The 13,638-nt window shown below is 41.9% G+C and overlaps 1 protein-coding gene across 1 annotated transcript in view; it reads right to left on the reverse strand.

Annotated features, from left to right (window-relative positions):
• Nucleotides 1-13,638, reverse strand: part of LOC115189701 (thyrotropin-releasing hormone-degrading ectoenzyme-like) — a 111,716-nt gene that overhangs the window by 40,544 nt on the left and 57,534 nt on the right. The window lies entirely within an intron of this gene.

Here is a 13,638-nt window from a genome sequence, read left to right on the forward strand (position 1 = left end):
GGAGGAGAGGGGAGAGAGAGAGAAGGAAGGTTCTGTGGAGGGGAGGAGAGGGGACGGGAGAGAGAGAGAGGGAAGGTTATGTGGAGGGGAGGAGAGGGGGGAGAGAGAGGGAAGGTTATGTGGAGGGGAGGAGAGGGGGGAGAGAGAGGGAAGGTTATGTGGAGGGGAGGAGAGGGGGGAGAGAGAGGGAAGGTTATGTGGAGGGGAGGAGAGGGGGGAGAGAGAGGGAAGGTTATGTGGAGGGGAGGAGAGGGGGGAGAGAGAGGGAAGGTTATGTGGAGGGGAGGAGAGGGGAGAGAGAGAGAAGGAAGGTTCTGTGGAGGGGAGGAGAGGGGACGGGAGAGAGAGAGGGAAGGTTATGTGGAGGGGAGGAGAGGGGGGAGAGAGAGGGAAGGTTATGTGGAGGGGAGGAGAGGGGGGAGAGAGAGGGAAGGTTATGTGGAGGGGAGGAGAGGGGAGAGAGAGAGAAGGAAGGTTCTGTGGAGGGGAGGGGAGAGAGGGAAGGTTCTGTGGAGGGGAGGAGAGGGGAGAGAGAGAGAGAGAAGGTTCTGTGGAGGGGAGGGGAGGGGACGGGAGAGAGAGAAGGTTCTGTGGAGGGGAGGGGACGGGAGAGAGAGAGAGGGAAGGTTCTGTGGAGGGGAGGGGAGAGAGAGGGAAGGTTCTGTGGAGGGGAGGGGAGAGAGAGGGTTCTGTGGAAGGGAGGAGAGGGGAGGGGACAGAGGGAAGGTTTTGTGGAGGGGAGGGGACGGGAGAGAGAGAGAGGGAAGGTTCTGTGGAGGGGAGGGGAGGGGAGAGAGAGGGAAGGTTCTGTGGAGGGGAGGGGAGGGGAGAGAGAGGGAAGGTTCTGTGGAGGGGAGGGGAGGGGAGAGAGAGAGAGGGAAGGTTCTGTGGAGGGGAGGGGAGAGAGAGAGAGGGAAGGTTCTGTGGAGGGGAGGGGAGGGGAGAGAGAGGAAGGTTCTGTGGAGGGGAGGGGAGAGAGAGAGGGAAGGTTCTGTGGAGGGGAGGGGAGAGAGAGAGAGGGAAGGTTCTGTGGAGGGGAGGGGAGAGAGAGAGAGGGAAGGTTCTGTGGAGGGGAGGGGAGAGAGAGAGAGGGAAGGTTCTGTGGAGGGGGAGGGGAGAGGGAAGGTTCTGTGGAGGGGAGGGGAGGGGAGAGAGAGGGAAGGTTCTGTGGAGGGGAGGGGAGGGGAGGGGAGAGGTGTACATCATCAGAGAAGGGCTTCCTCATCGAGCTGATTTGAAGAGTGTGTCAGTGAAAAGCTGATATGCACATTCTCCATTTCTCCACAGGGTGCTGTGGGCCCAAAACACTGGCTCACACATCATGTTGTACTTTATTCATGCACCCGTCCACCCACACGTCTACTGACAGACAGACGTGCTGTGGGTCCAAAGCATGAGAGAAGTACTTTATACCGTCAGGGCCGGATCCAGGCATACTGTAAACAACCCTGGCCGACAGCCCCCCCCCCCCACACCCCTGAAAAAAAAACAAGAATAATAAAATACACCAGAAGCTATTTTTCAATGTGTTGCATCAGCAGTTTCTGTTATGACAGTCAATCAATTAACATGTCAGCTAACAATGTTTAGATTGGTAGTTAGTCTAGCCAGCTACCTAACCTGTAGTGATCATGGCCGTAAACAAACCGGCCACTCCAGGAGGCCCCCATTGATTCTGTTAGTCATTCTCACTAAGATATCCTATTAACAAGGCATCATTTATTACAAAATATGTAGAATTGCTGGAATTAGCTTTAAAACTGCAGAATGTTATGAGTAGAAATGAGTAGAATTGCATGAAATGGTATATAAAATTGCAACGTTTTCTCTCTGCCACATGGCAAAATGAGTAGAATTGCATGAAATGGTATATAAATTTGCAACGTTTTCTCTCTGCCACATGGCAAAATGATTAGAATTGCATGAAATGGGATATACAATTGCAACGTTTTCTCTCTGCCACATGGCAAAATGATTAGAATTGCATGAAATGGGATATACAATTGCAACGTTTTCTCTCTGACCCATGGCAAAATGAGTAGAATTGCAGAAAACTTGCTTTAAAAATTGTAACAAAATCATTGTACCATCTAAACTACTGTGAAATATATTTTCCAGAACCAAACATATTGTTGTTTCGACTGTTTGAAGCTGGTGAACAAAACTGAAATTAAAAGATGCAAAAAACAAAACTGAAGAACAGGAAGTACAGAAATAATAGAACAGATCTATATAAATAATAGAACAGATCTATATAAATAATAGAACAGATCTACTGCGTCTTACACTTCGATCACAGCGACAGCGTCATTGCATTTTGGTACACCAGAATTCCATTCCTTTCCAATGAAACTCTGCGTTTGCCTTGCAGCACTGCGTTGCAGAGACATCGGCTGTGAGTCCGGTGTGATGCAGACGTTGGATTTATTGAACATGTGTGTCAAACTGTCTGAGTAGACGGCTTGACAGAAATGGTATCAGAAGGTGAATGTTGAACCTTTGTTTCATACATTTCCAGATGAAGCTATGTACTATTTTGCGCCGCAACGCTGTCGGTTTGTTTGAAGCGTTAGACTAGCTTGCAATGAAAATTACAGATCTGTGTTTCACATTTCTGTGTGAATTTGGTCGGCTCACCCAAAACGTTACATGTCGCCACTTTAATTCTAGATGTAATTTAACACCAATCCACTGAGAAGGCGTGTGCTTTGGGGGTCCCCTCTAACCAAATCTCGCTTGGGGCCCCCCAAAAGGCTAGAGCCGGCCCTGTATACTGTGTGCAGGTTTATCCTTCTTAATTCTAGACATTTAAGTTAATACCAAACCACTGAGAAGGCATGTGCTTGGGGGGGCCCCCAAAAGGCTAGAGCCGGCCTTGTATAGTGTGTGCAGGTTTATCCTTCTTAATTCTAGACATTTAACTTAATACCAAACCACCGAGGAGGAGTCAAGACAACAAACAGAACTACACCCCATTCTCAGCTACTTAGCATCCCAAATGGCACTCTTATTACCAACATAGTGCACTTCTTTTGACCTGGGTCCTAGTAAAAAAGTAGTGCACTACATAGGGATTAGGGTACCATTTGGAATGTATCCTGTGTTCTCACAGCTTGACTCCCACAGCACTGCCTGCTGCATTAATATAGATCATCACATTATCTTAGTAAACAAGGCGAATGTGTTTCAAGTGTGTTTTAGTCATGCATGATGTTGTCTCGCTGATTTTATTCCTTGTACAACACCGGCTTTCTGTCTCAGCTAGTGTCAAATGCTGAGGAGTCCATAAAACGAGCCAGATATACATTTTTCTACAACCGCACCTGAATTCTCTATGCATCACAGGCATTTGAAATAAAGGCAGAGGAACTGTAACAGTTCAGCAACAGGGCTGGATCAAACACACTGTACTGTCTCTGTCTCTGGCACATTAAAACACAGCTGCTAGGATTTAAACACCTCTACTGTCTCTGTCTCTGGCACATTAAAACACAGCTGCTGGGATTTAAACACCCTCTACTGTCTCTGACACATTAAAACACAGCTGCTGGGATTTAAACACCTCTACTGTCTCTGGCACATTAAAACACAGCTGCTAGGATTTAAACACCCTCTACTGTCTCTGGCACATTAAAACACAGCTGCTAGGATTTAAACACCCTCTACTGTCTCTGGCACATTAAAACACAGCTGCTAGGATTTAAACACCCTCTACTGTCTCTGACACATTAAAACACAGCTGCTAGGATTTAAACACCCTCTACTGTCTCTGGCACATTAAAACACAGCTGCTAGGATTTAAACACCCTCTACTGTCTCTGGCACATTAAAACACAGCTGCTAGGATTTAAACACCCTCTACTGTCTCTGTCTCTGGCACATTAAAACACAGCTGCTAGGATTTAAACACCCTCTACTGTCTCTGGCACATTAAAACACAGCTGCTAGGATTTAAACACCCTCTACTGTCTCTGGCACATTAAAACACAGCTGCTGGGATTTTAACACTACTGTCACTGGCACATGAAAACACAGCTGCTAGGATTTAAACACCCTCTACTGTCTCTGGCACATTAAAACACAGCTGATAGGATTTAAACACCCTCTGCTGACTCTGGCACATTAAAACACAGCTGCTAGGATTTAAACACCCTCTACTGTCTCTGTCTCTGGCATATTAAAACACAGCTGCTAGGATTTAAACACCCTCTACTGTCTCTGGCACATTAAAACACAGCTGCTAGGATTTAAACACCCTCTACTGACTCTGGCACATTAAAACACAGCTGCTAGGATTTAAACACCCTCTACTGTCTCTGACACATTAAAACACAGCTGCTGGGATTTAAACACCTCTACTGTCTCTGGCACATGAAAACACAGCTGCTAGGATTTAAACACCCTCTACTGTCTCTGGCACATTAAAACACAGCTGCTAGGATTTAAACACCCTCTACTGTCTCTGGCACATTAAAACACAGCTGCTAGGATTTAAACACCCTCTACTGTCTCTGGCACATTAAAACACAGCTGCTAGGATTTAAACACCCTCTACTGTCTCTGGCACATTAAAACACAGCTGCTAGGATTTAAACACCCTCTACTGTCTCTGTCTCTGGCATATTAAAACACAGCTGCTAGGATTTAAACACCCTCTACTGTCTCTGGCACATTAAAACACAGCTGCTAGGATTTAAACACCCTCTACTGACTCTGGCACATTAAAACACAGCTGCTGGGATTTAAACACCTCTACTGTCTCTGGCACATTAAAACACAGCTGCTATGATTCAAACACCCTCTACTGTCTCTGGCACATTAAAACACAGCTGCTAGGATTTAAACACCCTCTACTGACTCTGGCACATTAAAACACAGCTGCTAGGATTTAAACACCCTCTACTGTCTCTGGCACATTAAAACACAGCTGCTAGGATTTAAACACCCTGTACTGTCTCTGGCACATTAAAACACAGCTGCTGGGATTTAAACACCCTCTACTGTCTCTGGCACATTAGAACACAACTGCTATGATTTAAACACTTCTTTACATTCTGCCTAAATGAGAATCTCTCTCACCCTCTGTCTGTCTCTCTGTCTTGCTCTCTGTCTCTCTCTCTCTGTCTCTCTCTGTGTCTCTCTCTGTCTCTCAATCTGTCTCTGTCTATTCTCTCTCTGTATCTCTCTGTCTTTCTCTCTCTTGCTCTCTGTATCTCTGTCTTTCTCTCTCTCTTGCTCTCTGTCTTTCTCTCTCTCTTGCTCTCTGTATCTCTCTCTCTGTCTTTCTCTTGCTCTCTGTCTATAAAAAATAAAAAATAAAAAATTCAATGTGCTTTATTGGCATGACGTAACAATGTACATATTGCCAAAGCCTATTTCGGATATTTCTCTCTCTGTCTCTCTCTCTGTCGCTCTCTCTCTCTCTCTCTGTTTCTATTCTTGCTCTGTCTATTCTCTCTCTCTGTCTATTCTCTCTCTCTCTCTCTCTCTCTCTCTATGAGATGAGGCTTTCAACTCTCCAGCCTGAGCTAAAATTAGCCTCTCCGCTCTTCCAAAAAAAATACTTGCCATTGATGCCAGTTCTCTCTCGCTCTCCCTGCCTCTCCCTCTGTCTGTCTACAGACGTTACCATTATCTCCAGTCCTCTCTTGTTTCTAACCAACAAGGAGTTCCATTATTAAGATGAAATAGTCTGTAGTTGTATTAGTGGTATGTACAGGATACACATGGTATACAGAGTCCAACCTAATGCTTACTGGCAGGTTCTTCTGGTCAATGTAACAACAATAATAAATAATACAACATAACAATATAAACACAAAGTAGAATAGAAAAAAAAACATTATACAGGAAGACACAATTTATAGAACAATATTTCCACGTGTTTTGGAGAAGGAAGGGACGGGGAACAGCGTTTAACCTGAGCAATACATTAACCCATTTCATCCCAATTTTTTTCCCCCAGACATGAAAATATCCAAATCAAGTGTCATTATTAACCCTTTGAAATAATCAGTCATTATTTTTAGAAAATTTCATGGAAAAGTGGGTGAAAAAAAATGTGTTTTATGGTCGGTCACAATTGTGACCGGTGGGATAATGTTACGTATACTGAATTAACATATGCAGTCATCAAAATTCTTATATATCCCAGCCCAGTTATTAACACATTTAAAACTCTGTCACTGGAAGTCCCCAGCATTGCCACAGAATGCCCCATCACCTTCTACTGGGACTATTTTACATATCAAAACCCTTTATACAACACCCATATGAATACTGAGAACAGGGAGTATAAAAAACCCTTTATACAACACCCATATGAATACTGAAAACAGGGAGTATAAAAAACCCTTTATACAACACCCATATGAATACTGAGAGCAGGGAGTATAAAAAACAACAACATCAACGTATTTCAACATTGGTACTTTTATTGTAACATACATTGTAACATTGTTACTTTAGTGCAACATGTACTGAAACATTAATATTGTAACTTTATTGTAACATTTGAACTTATTCATTGTAACATTGTCATTGTGACATTTTAGTGCAACATTCACTAACAACTGTATAGCAGTGGTGTGATTCATTCACATTGAACATAGAGGTAACATGTAGCATAGAGGTAGCCTGTAGGACATGCATTCACATTGAACATAGAGGTAACATTTAGGGTAGAGGTAGCCTGTAGGACATGCATTCACATTGAACATAGAGGTAACATTTAGCATAGAGGTAGCCTGTAGGACATGCATTCACATTGAACATAGAGGTAACATTTAGGATAGAGGTAGCCTGTAGGACATGCATTCACATTGAACATAGAGGTAACATTGAACATAGAGGTAGCCTGTAGGACATGCATTCACATTGAACATAGAGGTAACATTTAGCATAGAGGTAGCCTGTAGGACATGCATTCACATTGAACATAGAGGTAACATTGAACATAGAGGTAGCCTGTAGGACATGCATTCACATTGAACATAGAGGTAACATTTAGGGTAGAGGTAGCCTGTAGGACATGCATTCACATTGAACATAGAGGTAACATTTAGCATAGAGGTAGCCTGTAGGACATGCATTCACATTGAACATAGAGGTAACATTTAGGGTAGAGGTAGCCTGTAGGACATGCATTCACATTGAACATAGAGGTAACATTTAGCATAGAGGTAGCCTGTAGGACATGCATTCACATTGAACATAGAGGTAACATTTAGGATAGAGGTAGCCTGTAGGACATGCATTCACATTGAACATAGAGGTAACATTGAACATAGAGGTAGCCTGTAGGACATGCATTCACATTGAACATAGAGGTAACATTTAGCATAGAGGTAGCCTGTAGGACATGCATTCACATTGAACATAGAGGTAACATTGAACATAGAGGTAGCCTGTAGGACATGCATTCACATTGAACATAGAGGTAACATTTAGGGTAGAGGTAGCCTGTAGGACATGCATTCACATTGAACATAGAGGTAACATTTAGCATAGAGGTAGCCTGTAGGACATGCATTCACATTGAACATAGAGGTAACATTGAACATAGAGGTAGCCTGTAGGACATGCATTCACATTGAACATAGAGGTAACATTTAGGGTAGAGGTAGCCTGTAGGACATGCATTCACATTGAACATAGAGGTAACATTTAGGATAGAGGTAGCCTGTAGGACATGCATTCACATTGAACATAGAGGTAACATTGAACATAGAGGTAGCCTGTAGGACATGCATTCACATTGAACATAGAGGTAACATTTAGGGTAGAGGTAGCCTGTAGGACATGCATTCACATTGAACATAGAGGTAACATTTAGCATAGAGGTAGCCTGTAGGACATGCATTCACATTGAACATAGAGGTAACATTTAGGATAGAGGTAGCCTGTAGGACATGCATTCACATTGAACATAGAGGTAACATTGAACATAGAGGTAGCCTGTAGGACATGCATTCAAGTAGAGGCCTACACTGAACAAAATACATTTATATATATATATAAAAAGCCCCACTGCACATTGAGCGCATATATATATATATATATATCATAGAGGAGGCTTCAGAACCAAGTGCAAGATTAGTTTGCGCGTCACTATTTTGAACTGTGATCAGTCAGATCTACTATCATACAATATGTCTTGAATCAATTGACCTTCTTTTCCAAAAACATTTCAGTCATTTTGATTGTCTTGATCGTCTCCTTTTCTTTTCTTCCTGGAGTCCTTTGTACTGCTTCTCCTCACCCTTTATCGACTTTTCTATTTTTCTTATATTGTCTTTTTCAGCCCTTTTTCATTCTCTCTTATCTCCTTTTTCTACTGTCTGTGGTATATCTTGAAGCACTCAATGTGCAGTGGCGCTTTGCATTTCTCACATGCGTAGGTAGTGCGTTTGTCACAATGACGACATCTCTGTAACCGGCGCATCGTGTTGATTGGCCAGTGAGAAGCTTTGTCTTGCCTGATCTTCAACAGTAGTGAGGGGTAGGTCATCACTGATAACGTTGTTCCTGTCATGATCTGTTTGCATAGGTTCAGCATATACATTCAACAACCTGGCTGGCAAATGGCCTTTCATCCATATCTGACCCATCACAATCACTGAGGACAGCATCTTTCTCATTTTGAGGGATAACTGCAATGTTGCACGCCTGGTCTGGGCAGTCACCTAGATCCAACATATCCAGAACTCGACCCAAAGTCAAACTAGAAGAAAGAACAGAGTAGAAAGTCAGGTAGAACAAGAACTATGTATGTGTATAACTATGTGTATACCTGGATGCACTGTGTTATCCCGCCGGTCACTATTGTTTCCGTCAACACGTTTACTCATTCTATGACGACACTGAACAAAGTTGAGTAATTGCAAATGCATATATCAATACTAGACACCTTAAAGATGATGTGTAGCAAACATCTTTGTCCTATCTTTATGTTAACATACTTTACTAACCTTTTGTTTGGGAGCTTTGATGCAGCCATTCTCTTCTCATGGTGGAACCAGGAAGTAAACAGCTCTGGTCATGTGACAATTTACACTAAACATATTTCATTGAGAACCTTTATTATTTCAATATTTGCTGGAAATCCATTGATTTATCATTCAGTAACATTTTTAGAGCCTTATAACTGAAAAGGTTTTTTTTTAGTGACCGATGGGATTTGATTTGATTTGATTTTATTTTATTTGGATCTCTTTTAGTCCCCATTTGGACTAATCTTCCAAGAGTCCTTAAATATTAAAATACAATTTATATACAAACACATTTTCACATATAACACACTATTACAAACATACATAATATACTAACGTAATAAAAATAAATCACTCTAAAAAATATGAATTCTTCATCTACTGTAATCCCACAACATTTCTGTGTATTATATTTAAATTGTTTTAAAATAATGTTTAAATTTATATATTGAAAGGTTTCTAGTTTGCTCAGTTAATTTATTCCATTTCTTTATTGCTCTAAATCGAAATGTTCTTTTGCCTATTTCTCTTTTCTGTCTGGATAACGCATAGATGGTGGACAATCTATTCCTAGTATTTACGGAATGTCTGTCTCTTACCAACTGATTGCCGTTGTGAATTGTACTTGGCCGTTTTAAATGATGTATATTATGAAATAAAATAAGCATGTTTTTTTCAATTATCTTGTCGATTGATGACCAACCAAGAACATTGCGTATGACTGCAACAGAAAAACCATATCTCCACCGTAAAACAATCCTTGCTGCTTTGTTCTGTGCAATCTGCAGCCTCCTAACTTCACTTGATGATGCATTTCCCCAGACCACAGAACAGTAGTTCACTTGACTCTCAATTAAAGCTTGTGTTATTTGCTTAAGAATTTTTCCTGGTAAATATTTAGCTATCCTTCTGATTATGCATGCTGTTTTAATAATTTTTTTACATAGATTAGTTATTTGAGATGACCATGATAAGCAGTTGTCTAGCTGCACTCCTAATAGTTTGGTTTCTGCCACTTCTTCAATTTGCACAGCGAAGCAAAAAATTGTCCATAAGATCATAACCTGTAGATTTCCCATCAGGTAATGACTTCAAAAGGTTTAACACCTCCTCCACTGACACCGTTTGCAGACTAAAAGAGCAGATCTTGTTGCTCATAATATGATCATCAATCCATTGGACAATAGCTTGTTTGGAAGAATGTATGTTTACATTGTTGCTCAGTAAATAAATTTTCTTTGTGAAAAAATCTGCAAAATGATTGGCAATATCAACTGGTTTTGTTATTATTCTCCCGTCAACCTCCACACTAGATGGGCATGATGAGATAGAGGTACCAAGTAAACCCTTAACTGTGTTCCATACCTTTTTACAATCATTTTTACAATCAATAAAAGCATTGTTGAAAAATAACTTTTTTTTCCTTCGATTCAATTTAACTACATAATTACGAAATGTTCTATAATTCTGTTCAGCAATTTCTAGTTTTGACTTGGCTGCTAAGACTTTTAACATATTTATTTGAGAAAAAGCCTCACCCAGTTCATCATCAATCCATGGAGATGGACGTGCACCAACTGTACTCTTTCTTATAGGGGCATGATGGTCCATAACCTCAGTGAGCAAATCAATAAAACATTCTGTAGCGTGATTTAAATCATCCTCTAGATAAATCAGCTCCCAGGGTACAGCAGCCAAATCATTTAGAAATAGCTCATAATTAAATGTTTTAAAATTTCTCTTGACCACAATCCTAGGGGGTTTCTTTGGAACCTTGGTGTTCATGGTTACGGTCACAATATTATGGTCTGTCCAGCCCACTGGCATTGATCTGGCTTTTAAGCATTGCGATGGTATATTACAGAAGATCAGATCAATGCATGTGTCTGAACGATGACCCAACTTAATTGATGATCTAGTAGTATCATTAACCATTTGTTTCAAACTACAGTTCTCCGCATATCTCATTAATTTTGTTCTATTCAAATTATTGTGATCCTTCCAATTTATATAAAATCACCCAAGATAAATACATCTCTGTTGCTATCTGTGGCCTTGTCAAACCCAGTGCATAAGTCATCCAAATAGGACACCTTAGAGCTAGGAGGTCTGTACACACATCCTACCAATATGGCTGCCTGGTGAGGCAGATGTACCTGAGCCCATAGTGCCTCTACTTGACATACATTAAGGTCATCCCTCCTCTTAAAAGGTATCTGATTCTGAATATACAGTGCTACACCCCCACCCTTCCTATTCCTGTCTCTTCTCAGTAGACTATATCCATGAATGTTCATTTGCCCATCATTTACAGATGCATCTAAATGCGTTTCGGTCAAGGCCAAAATATGAATATTATTTATCTTGACCAAGTTAAAAACCTCATGTATTTTGTTAGGAAGGCTACATACATTAACCTGAGCTATATGCAACCCTTTCCTTGTCAAGTGAAGATCAATAGAGAATGTATTTGTTATAGTTGAAGTTGTCATGATACACTACAACATACAAACTCAAATTTGAACATTAAATTAAAATAGCCAGGGAGTTACTCTAGAGTCCCGATACAATTGCCCGTTGATATAAAGTTTATCCATCACCATGGAGACTCGTTGATTCAGGCAACGTTTTTCCTTCATGATGGGATATAGTTTTTTTCTCCTTTCATTGATCTCGGTGGGGAAGTGATCATTCATTCCAAAATCAGTGTTTCTGAGTTCTCTGCCCATGTTCTTCGTCATTTCCTTTTGCTTAATTTTGTCAAAACATGCAATAATAGCCCGTGGCCTATTTCCAGAGGTCTTACCTATTCTATGGACTCTGGAGAAAGTTACATCACGCACAACATCAGTGGGCAGTTTTAGTTGAGTTGACATAAAATCTCGGACTGTGTCCTCACAGCCTCTGCTGTTGTCATTCTCCGGTATCCCTGAAAATATGAGATTGTCCCGCATCGATCGACACTGTACATCAAGCAAGGTTTCTTTAAGTTGTTTGTTCTCCCTTTGGATTAAATAGATTAAGAGTCTGGTAGCAGCAGTTGTGATGTGTGTTACAGGTGTAGAGAATCAGAGCAGGTGGTCAGTCCCAGCTCCAGTGTTCATCAGTCTGATGGCTTGTAGATAGAAACTGGTCTCTGAGCCTGTTGGTATCAGACCTCATACTCCGATACCATCTGCACGACCAGCTCTTCAGTCTTAGGTTACAGAGAGGCTTTGTCTTAATGTAATTTTTCTTGTGCAAGCATGCTAAAATAAAGCGACAACACCTTAATATGAATTATAAACTGGGTGGTTCGAGCCCTGAATGCTGATTGGCTGACAGCCATGGTATATCAGACCGTATACCACGTGTACGACAAAGCAATTATTTTTACTGCTCTAATTACATTGGTACCAATTACATTGGTTTATAATAGCAATGTACCACGGCTAAGGGCCTAAGAACAGCCCTTAGCCGTGGTACATTGGCCATATACCACACCTCCTCGGGCCTTATAGCTTAATTACAGCCAAGATAAAGAAGGACCGTCTCCACTTGAATACACTTTAATGATGCAGTTGTTCTCCTGAAGCCATTAGTGTATAAGAGCTCCCAGCAGGCGGCCAGACAGAGCACAGAGCTGGGGCCTCACACCCCGCACACCATGAAACGCCTCCAATAGAGAGGACTGACTCCCTGAAGGTAACAGCCTCTGAGAAGCAGACCTGGGTTCAAATACTATTTGACATCTTTAAAACACTTTGAGGATTTACTCTAGCCTGCCTGGGGTGCCATGTGGGCCGGGTTTGCAGATGTGCAGCTATTCTATTGGTTCCATTGCGCCAGACAAGCTTAATCGACCACAGATAAAGCATTTGAAATGCTGTCGAATAGTATTTGAATCTCATGTCTTATGGGAAGACCACCTAGACCCCTATTCCATTCCATTCAGTCTTGCATGATTGGTTTAGCGCAGCTGTAGCTAACTCAGATGTGTGTGTGTGTGTGTGTGTGTGTGTGTGTGTGTGTGTGTGTGTGTGTGTGTGTGTGTAGTGCTGTAGTGCTGTAGTGTAACTAACTCAGGTGTGTGTATGTGTGTGTGTGTGGTGCTGTAGTGTAGCTAACTCAGATGTAGTGCTGTAGTGCTGTAGTGTAACTAACTCAGGTGTGTGTGTGTGTGTGTGTGTGTGTGTGTGTGTGTGTGTGTGTGTGTGTGTGTGTGTGTGTGTGTGTGTGTGTGTGTGTGTGTGTGTGTGTGTGTGTGTGTGTGGTGCTGTAGTGTAACTAACTCAGGCAGGAGAAATGCAGCAGAGATGAACATTTCTTCCTGGTCTAGTCATGCTGCCTCTGTGAGGGAGGGCCAATGGCATGGTTGATGCTACTTTGGATCCTTTCTCCGCCACCACATCCACATAACCTCATCCCTGTCTCTCCATCTGTGGATTATTCAGATGACTGAGGAGCAAAGACCAGGCGTAGGGTGATCATTAAGGTAAAATAATATGACATGACTTTAGCAATGTTTCAGTACATTGAAGTTTCTCTCCATTCTGCTGCTACTCTGCAATGAATTAGTTCATCATTTCTGTGTGAGCTGGAACCACTACACAGACTCCTGCACACGCATGAACGCATGAGTGCACACACACACACACACACACACACG

The sequence above is a fragment of the Salmo trutta genome, unplaced genomic scaffold (genome assembly GCF_901001165.1).
Source record: "Salmo trutta unplaced genomic scaffold, fSalTru1.1, whole genome shotgun sequence".
Lineage (NCBI taxonomy): Eukaryota > Metazoa > Chordata > Actinopteri > Salmoniformes > Salmonidae > Salmo > Salmo trutta.